The following is a 9744-nucleotide window of genomic DNA, read 5'->3' as shown; positions in this document are numbered from 1 at the left end:
TCAACAAACAGGGTTATATCAAGAAATAAAATTAAAATGATTTAAAGAGAAATCATCATTTCTATTTCTCTGCTTTTCGAGAAGGCTCCAGACTGCAACAAAATTTAATTTAACAAACAAAACGAAGCATATTTTAGAGTGGTCATACTTTTCATTCGAAAATCCTCTGAGGCTTTACCTGAAGCTCTGAATAGAGAGATAACTGTTGTACAAAAGAAAAATTAAACTCCACTGTTTTCTATCTCCTGATAAATTTGTCTACTGAGTTTAACTATTTTTTAATGAGGAGATTTTTTAACCGTTTCACCGAAATCTGATGATACGATTTTTGGTGAGATCACAATGTTTCATTGTATTTTTTAGTACAAAAATGGATTCAATGTCCTGAAAAATCCCTTAAACATTTGGATTGTGCAAATTCAACAACTTAAAGCTAAAATTTCCCCTATTTCTAATCAGAAACTATGGTTTTAACAATTTCTACTCATAGTTTGGGCAAAATCAACCAAAAAAAATCAAAAGTGGTGTCATTAAACAACTGTGTTAATGTATTCTCAGGTGACACCTTATCTCTAATTTTATCAGTACAAGTAAGATATTTAACATCACAATGTAGGGTTTGATTAATCTATTTCTGTACAAAATAAACCAGATGAATATACTAAGTGAATACTTGGACGATGTAACCCTCCTTTTTTGTAATTATATAAGCCAGCATTTTCTCAAGTTCAATCGATCCTGTCAAACACCTAAACTGATTGTACTTTCAATGAACATGGAGTAGACTAGCCTGTGTCACAAGGGCATAAAGTGGAAGTGTGATGTAACTACATAGAAACTGCACAGCAACCCTAGACACAAACACAAGCAACCCAAGGTAATCCTTATCAGATGATAATGGTATTGTCACCTAATTTACCTGAAATTTATATACGGAAGAGTGACACATTTAAATATTCAAATTACAGAATGTGTCACCCTCAAGGTGGACAATGAAGGTTGGGTTTAATAAGGAAATTAAAGACTCAGTACAAACTGAGAGATAAGGTTCCATTTTTGATGATGTCGTTTGACATTGAAAGTTTTGGGCCGAAAAGAATTCTGAGTAGTCTTAGAAAGCTTCAAAACCGCGTGAGTCTTCCAAAAAGACTTTTCCATAAATTCAGGGTTGCAAAACCTTTTTCATGCTGGTTCTTACATTCATTCTAATCTTGCATACTGTTTTTAAACATATCAATATTTATTGTATGCATACACTGCTTTTAGTCCATGAAAAAATAATTGCAGTCCTACTCTGCTTTCATTTGCAAAGCCATCATTCCAGGACTTGATGTAATGGCCATTTGATGATGTGGTAGAAAGTTAGAAGAGCAGTGTTGACACTGTAGGTAGTGGTTATATGCGCTGGTTATAATGGAAAAATCTCACAATAATGGTCTTGTATTTCTATAACTATGTTCTTGACATATTTAAGAACCTACAGTTTCGTGGCAATCTCCAAATTATTCTCTAGAATAGAAGTGAACTGAAGTCCATCTTTCTATATTCTAAAGAAGGAGGTCCTATCCCAGCTCGGTCAGGGGGTGACGGCATCAGTTCAATGGTTAGGGTGGAAATCTGGGCAGAGTTATAGGCTCTTGGAATTGCCTAGAGGTGGCCCTGTTGATTCAGCCTGGTCTTCACATGGACCAGGTACGACTTCAGAGTCCAAATTATACCCAGCAAAGTACTGCTATTAAAAAGTGTTCAAATTATACAAAATAGAATAAGGATTAAAAAATCTCCTTAATTGCTAGCAATAATAATCAAACTAATATGATGACTGTCAGACCTGACTTTCATGGCAATATGTAGCAGTGGTCAAACAGTAAAACTTATGTTACATGTAAGATCTCAATAGCAGGCCATATACAAGTACTTGAAGACTAAAATTACCGAACTGGTCAGGAGCACCAACATCTAGAGAAAAGTAGGTGACAAGAGATTGTCCAAAATGATTGGCAGAATGGGAAATAACCACCAAAGAACAAACACTTCAAGCATGGGTAGATAACCAGGGCATTGGTCCATTGATGAGATCAAGTGAGTGTTACACAGAATCCACCGGGGCTGCATTTTTGCCTGGATCTGCCCCACCAAACTGTATCAGTTTCAAAGGCGTAAAACCCAATGCAAGGCCCAGGCCAGTTTGGTAGAATAGCAACCTCTTGGACTGGGCAGCCCCTTTTGGGGTATGTTTCTCAAATAACTTGTAGAAAACACATTCCAAGATGATGGTGAAAAATCAAGATCACTCAAAAACGCGGCGAATGGTACCTGATGGGATCAATATTTATTGTATGCATACATTGCTTTTGGTCCATGAAAAAATAATTGCAGTCCTACTCTGGTTTCATTTGCAAAGCCATCGTTCCAGGACTTGATGTAATGGCCATTTGATGATGTGGTAGAAAGTTAGAAGAGCAGTGTTGACACTGTAGGTAGTGGTTATATGCGCTGGTTATAATGGACAAATCTCACAATAATGGTCTTGTATTTCTATAACTCTGTTCTTGACATATTTAAGAACCTGCAGTTTCATGGCAATCTCCAAATTATTCTCTAGAATAGAGGTGAACTGAAGTCCATCTTTCTATATTCTAAAGAAGGAGGTCCTATCCCAGCTCGGTCAGGGGGTGACGGCATCAGTTCAATGGTCAGGGTGGAAATCTGGGCAGAGTTATAGGCTCTTGGAATTGCCTGGAGGTGGCCCTGTTGATTCAGCCTGGTCTTCACATGGACCAGGTACGACTTGAGAGTCCAAATTATACCCAGCAAAGTACTGCTATTAAAAAGTGTTCAAATTATACAAAATAGAATAAGGATTCAAAAATCTCCTTAATTGCTAGCAATAATAATCAAACTAATATGATGACTGTCAGACCTGACTTTCATGACAATATGTAGCAGTGGTCAAACAGTAAAACTTATGTTACATGTAAGATCTCAATAGCAGGCCATATACAAGTACTTGAAGACTAAAATTACCGAACTGGTCAGGAGCACCAACATCTAGAGCAAAGTAGGTGACAAGAGATTGTCCAAAATGATTGGCAGAATGGGCAATAACCACCAAAGAACGAACACTTCAAGCATGGGTAGATAACCAGGGCATTGGTCCATTGATGAGATCAAGTGAGTGTTAAGCAGAATCCACCGGGGCTGCATTTTTGCCTGGATCTGCCCCACCAAACTGTATCAGTTTCAAAGGAGTAAAACCCAATGCAAGGCCCAGGCCATTTTGGTAGAATAGCAACCTCTTGGACTGGGCAGCCCCTTTTGGGGTATGTTTCTCAAATCACTTGTAGAAAACACATTCCAAGATGATGGTGAAAAATCAAGATCACTCAAAAACTCGGGAATGGTACCTGATGGGATCAATATTTATTGTATGCATACATTGCTTTTAGTCCATGAAAAAATAATTGCAGTCCTAGAACACTAGAAAATATACTGAAGAAATTCCAACTCCTTTACCATTTAAAACAATAGAAAATACACTGAAGAAATTCCAACTCCTTTACCATTAACATTTGGAAAAGTTTGTACATAAGCCGGAAGACAAAGGATAAACTTTAAAAGGGGCTATACCTAAAGACAAAGGATAAAGCTGAAAATGCCATGTGCCCGTGGATAGTATTGAATTCCTTGAAAAAGAATACAAATTAGAAGCTGTGTACGAAGGATAGTTAAACTTTAGAACAATAGAAATTACACTGAAGAAATTCTGACTTCTTTAATGTTACAAATTGCAGGGTCAATTTATATGAAATTGTGAGGCTTTTGCATGTGTTATTTGGTAATGTATTGGCCCCAAAGAGAATCTGACAAGAGCTCTTATTAAATTGCTAAGACTATATACAAGGACAATCAGAGAATGAATCCCTAATATCATACACAACAAGTGCCTCTCTGGCCCAAAAACGTTCAGATTATCTACCTACCTACTTGAATTCTATGATCTAGATACTTGCACTCACTTAAATAAGGTGACTGTACTTCAATAAAACCTTGCTTTGAAAAAAGGGATGCAGCGATGCAGCATCATTTGAGTTCTGGAAAGAGTTGAAGTCTGCTTCAGTAGTGTGCACAGGAATGCCCTTATTGCCAGTGAACAGGTTTATGGGGCAAAAACTGTCTAACAAACTGAACTAAAAATTATCCATGGTCATTCAAACAACTTCAATTCTATGATCTGGATACTTGTACTATCTTAAACAAAGTGGCCATACTCCAATGAAACCCTGCTAAAACAAATTGATGTAATCTAAGCAAAAAAAGTCCTTTAGATAAACTTATAAACCTTTTATCCGAGGAATACAATGTTTCAATTACTGTTGTTCACCTCAGATTTTGCAGTTCTGTACACTCAGGGAAAATGCACTTTGCCCGGATGGGTTATGGCCATAGGGAACTTGACATCCCTCAACTCTGTTTCTCAGAATGGAATAATTATCCATAAACTTGAAGTTGTTGAAAGATGCAGTGTAATAATGTGATTCCATCCTGTAATAATGTGTCACCCTCGGTCAGGGGGTGACGGCATCAATTCAATGGTTAGGGTGGAAATCTGGGCAGAGTTATAGGCTCTTGGAATTTCCTGAAGGTGCAGAGGAAGAAAGAGACACAAAGAGAATCCTATAATTTGGGTGCAGAGAAAAGAGAGAACCACACAATTGGGCTGCAGAGAAAGAAGTGAAGGAAATGGCAGTGATTGTGTGCATTTGTGTGTTGTTTTTATAAAATGAATGTTCTCTATCTATCAACAAACAAGGTAAAATAAATGTTCTCTATCTATCAACAAACAGGGTTATATCAAGAAATAAAATTAAAATGATTTAAAGAGAAATCATCATTTCTATTTCTCTCCTTTTCTAGAAGGCTCCAGACTGCAACAAAATTTAATTTAACAAACAAATGGAAGCATATTTTAGAGTGGTCATACTTTTCATTCGAAAATCCTCAGAGGCTTTACCTGAAGCTCTGAATAGAGAGATAACTGTTGTACAAAAGAAAAATTAAACTCCATTGTTTTCTATCTCCTGATAAATTTGTCTACTGAGTTTAACTATATTTTAATGAGGCGATTTTTTAATCGTTTCACCGAAATCTGATGATACGATTTTTGGTGAGATCACAATCTTTCATTGTATTTTTTAGTACAAAAATGGATTCAATGTCCTGAAAAATCCCGTAAACATTTGGATTGTGCAAATTCAACAACTTAAAGCTAAAATTTCCCCTATTTCTAATCAGAAACTATGGTTTTAACAATTTCTACTCATATTTTGGGCAAAATCAACCAAAAAAAATCAAAAGTGGTGTCATTAAACAACTGTGTTAATGCATTATCAGGTGAAACCTTATCTCTAATTTTATCAGTACAAGTAAGATATTTAATATCACCATGTAGGGTTTGATTAATCTATTTCTGTACAAAATAACCAAATGAATATACTAAGTGAATACTTGGACAATGTAACTCTCCTTTTTTGTAATTATATAAGCCAGCATTTTCTCAAGTTCAATCGATCCTGTCAAACACCTAAACTGATTGTATTTTCAATGAACATGGAGTAGATTGACCTGTGTCACAAGGGCATAAAGTGGAAGTGTGATGTAACTACATAGAAACTGCACAGCAACCCTAGACACAAACACAAGCAACCCAAGGTAATCCTTATCAGATGATAATGGTATTGTCACCTAATTTACCTGAAATTTATATATGGAAGAGTGACACATTTAAATATTCAAATTACAGAATGTGTCACCCTCAAGGTGGACAATGAAGGCTGGGTTTAATAAGGAAATTAAAGACTCAGTACAAACTGAGAGATAAGGTTCCATTTTTGCTGATGTCGTTTGACATTGAAAGTTTTGGGCCGAAAAGAATTCTGAGTAGACTTAGAAAGCTTCAAAACCGCGTGAGTCTTCCAAAAAGACTTTTCCATAAATTCAGGGCTGCAAAACCTTTTTCATGCTGGTTCTTACATTCATTCTGATCTTGCATACTGTTTTTAAACATATCAATATTTATTGTATGCATACATTGCTTTTAGTCCATGAAAAAATAATTGCAGTCCTACTCTGCTTTCATTTGCAAAGCCATCATTCCAGGACTTGATGTAATGGCCATTTGATGATGTGGTAGAAAGTTAGAAGAGCAGTGTTGACACTGTAGGTAGTGGTTATATGCGCTGGTTATAATGGACAAATCTCACAATAATGGTCTTGTATTTCTATAACGCTGTTCTTGACATATTTAAGAACCTGCAGTTTCATGGCAATCTCCAAATTATTCTCTAGAATAGAAGTGAACTGAAGTCCATCTTTCTATATTCTAAGGAAGGAGGTCCTATCCCAGCTCGATCAGGGGGTGACGGCATCAGTTCAATGGTCCGGGTGGAAATCTGGGCAGAGTTATAGGCTCTTGGAATTGCCTGGAGGTGACCCTGTTGATTCAGCCTGGTCTTCACATGGACCAGGTACGACTTGAGAGTCCAAATTATACCCAGCAAAGTACTGCTATTAATTATACCCAGCAAAGTATTGCTATTAATAAGTGTTCAAATTATACAAAATAGAATAAGGATTCAAAAATCTCCTTAATTGCTAGCAATAATAATCAAACTAATATGATGACTGTCAGACCTGACTTTCATGACAATATGTAGCAGTGGTCAAACAGTAAAACTTATGTTACATGTAAGATCTCAATAGCAGGCCAAATACAAGTACTTGAAGACTAAAATTACCAAACTGGTCAGGAGCACCAACATCTAGAACAAAGTAGGTGACAAGAGATTGTCCAAAATGATTGGCAGAATGGGCAATAACCACCAAAGAACGAACACTTCAAGCTTGGGTAGATAACCAGGGCATTGGTCCATTGATGAGATCAAGTGAGTGTTAAGCAGAATCCACCGGGGCTGCATTTTTGCCTGGATCTGCCCCACCAAACTGTATCAGTTTCAAAGGAGTAAAACCCAATGCAAGGCCCAGGCCATTTTGGTAGAATAGCAACCTCTTGGACTGGGCAGCCCCTTTTGGGGTATGTTTCTCAAATCACTTGTAGAAAACACATTCCAAGATGATGGTGAAAATTCAAGATCACTCAAAAACTTGGGGAATGGTACCTGATGGGATCAAGGGAGTGTTACGCTGTCAAGCAGCGTTATATTTTCAACCAGATCTGCAACACCCAAATAGTATTAGTTTCAAAGAGATGAAGCCAACTGCAAGCCCTGCACAATTTTGGCAGAATAGCTACCTCACGGACCTGGCTCGTAGCACCTTGGCAGAAGGAAGTCTGCTCTAAACAGGGCAACAACCTTTGGGAATTGTTTCTTAAAGCACTTCCAAAAAAATTCCTGGATGAGGGTGTAAAATCAAAGTACTAAGAGACTAGAGGAATAATAGTCACATCAAACAGCAGTACAAAGGGCCTATTAAAATGAAGTGGTCAACCAGCAACTGCGATCTATCATGACGCTAGAAGGATATAAAAAAATTCCTAAAACCTTGAACTGTATTGGGAAGATATGTAGATCACCAGATAATGCAAACATATTTTTACAATCTAAATACTGAAATGGGCAGATGGATAAATCCCTAACTCTGCAGCTCGAGGTGTGTGATCAATGAGGCAGTAGCTAGGATAAACAACGCACTCAAAAAATGACCTTCAGTGAACCAGGACTTACAGCTCTGTCGCATTGACACAGAACCAGAGTTTATGATATTAACATGATTTCTCACACTTCGGGAAGACTTGGTTGATAGCAGGACGCACGCCACCTCTCAATTCGCGCAGAACCAGTGCTTAGAAGATTTATATGGGCATTCTCCCTAGCAGTGGCCAAGAAATCGCAGTAGCAATGGCCAAGATATCGCAGTGAAATGAATAGCGAAAGTGTTCAGGTAGGGAATGACGGGTTTAGTGGGACGCATGTAGCACTGGAGCGCTGTTCAGCTGCGCGGATGAAACTATTCGACCCGATGCTAATGAAACGCCCAAACCGTTTGGGCAACCTTTTTGAGTCAACGATCAACGACTGAAATTGTTGCTATCGTCTAACATATAATCGTGTGGCTTACAGGATGACAAGTAAGCAGAGAGGGGAGTCGATCTCAGAGGGAAACGCCTTATGGCGTAAATATAAAGTTTTCATAAAAACTTTGGTTAAAACAAAGCTATTGAAAAAGGTCAATTCTTTGGTAAAAGCCTTTCTGGTCGCTATAGTCACTACACTATCGAAGGCATGAACTAATAAGACTTCAACAATAATAAAACAATTCATGCATTTGTATTTTTTTCCAAGTGTCATGGAGCAAGGAAAAATGTTAGATTTTATATGAGAAGCGAGTGTTCATATCCCTATTGTTATAAATTTTGGTTTATATGGCAATCGTGAAAGTATTTGAGTTTGTATTAGTTGAGAGTTCATCGATAATTTTATGTTTGTATTATTGTATGCTTTAACAATAATAAAATAATAACTTATATAAAAAATATATTTTTTATTAAATATTATTGCTTAATGGTTTTAAATATTATTTTATGAATGTTATTGTTTTTTAAGTAATATCAATATTTCAATGTTTCTTTATCATGGTTAATGTTTTGGCAATCATTGTCTCACTGAGTGTGAGGAGATGTACCCACACTTTCAATGTGTAACTTCATCTTCACATATAACTAAATTTTTCCATCATGCTCTGATGAAGAGTATATATCCATAGTAGAAGCAAATATTTTGTTTATTATTTTTGTAATGAAATATGTTATAAAGAGGCCATTGTACTATGATGAGAAGGAAATATTCTTGGTAGTATCAAATGGTGTGTCCGCTTGTGTTTTGTTCGGTATATATCATTTTATGAAAGGGGTTTTAGGAATATCTTAGAGTTTTTTCATATTTTGCGGTAAGCATCATTATAATACAATATGTATTCTTAATTTAAATGATTCTATTATATTTGACTTATGTTTTTTAGGCAATTTTCCTTTTCGGTTTGATTTGTTTAAAATGATTAATTTAATAAAAATGCCAATTAATACATGAATATTGTCCCATTCAAATTTAGATACCTCATGAAAAAAAATAAATGCTAGGCCATCATTTTGTGGCATGGATTGAGGAGTACTCATTCCACCCCTCTTAGCCACATTTATGATAGGAATCAACTAAAAATTTACATGTGAAATTTACATCAACCACAAATTGTAACTTGTCTCACTACAAACTATAATATTAGTGCAAGAGATCATATTTTTGTGATTTTATGAGTTTTGTAAGTTACTTGTTAATAGGATTTCCCAAATCTCAAACTTGTGGTTGAGCTCTTCGACCACTATAAGAATTTATTCACATCATCACATGAATATAGAGAGATATATTTAGCCTGTGGCATCTATTTAAATAAACATAAAATGGATAATAGGTTATTCATGGGGATTATTTTGGCCATAGATTATGGGTATTTTTTTGATGTGGAATTCTCAAGTTATGTTAGTAAAATCTTCTAGAATACCACCTTGGCTTCATATGTTCCTATAAAGATCACATGTAAAGTCATTTAATACTAATTAATTTTATGTTCATGTGTAATGGATTCCATATACATACTCCCATAGACTTTGAAAATAAATAGGGATGGGTGGATCACTTGATTGCTATTTCTAATCCACCGCTAAGAAGG

The sequence above is a fragment of the Pinus tabuliformis genome, chromosome 3_1 (assembly GCF_031772625.1).
Source record: "Pinus tabuliformis cultivar Carrire ecotype Pingquan chromosome 3_1, CPIR1, whole genome shotgun sequence".
Taxonomy (NCBI): domain Eukaryota; kingdom Viridiplantae; phylum Streptophyta; class Pinopsida; order Pinales; family Pinaceae; genus Pinus; species Pinus tabuliformis.
This window is presented reverse-complemented; position numbering follows the sequence as displayed.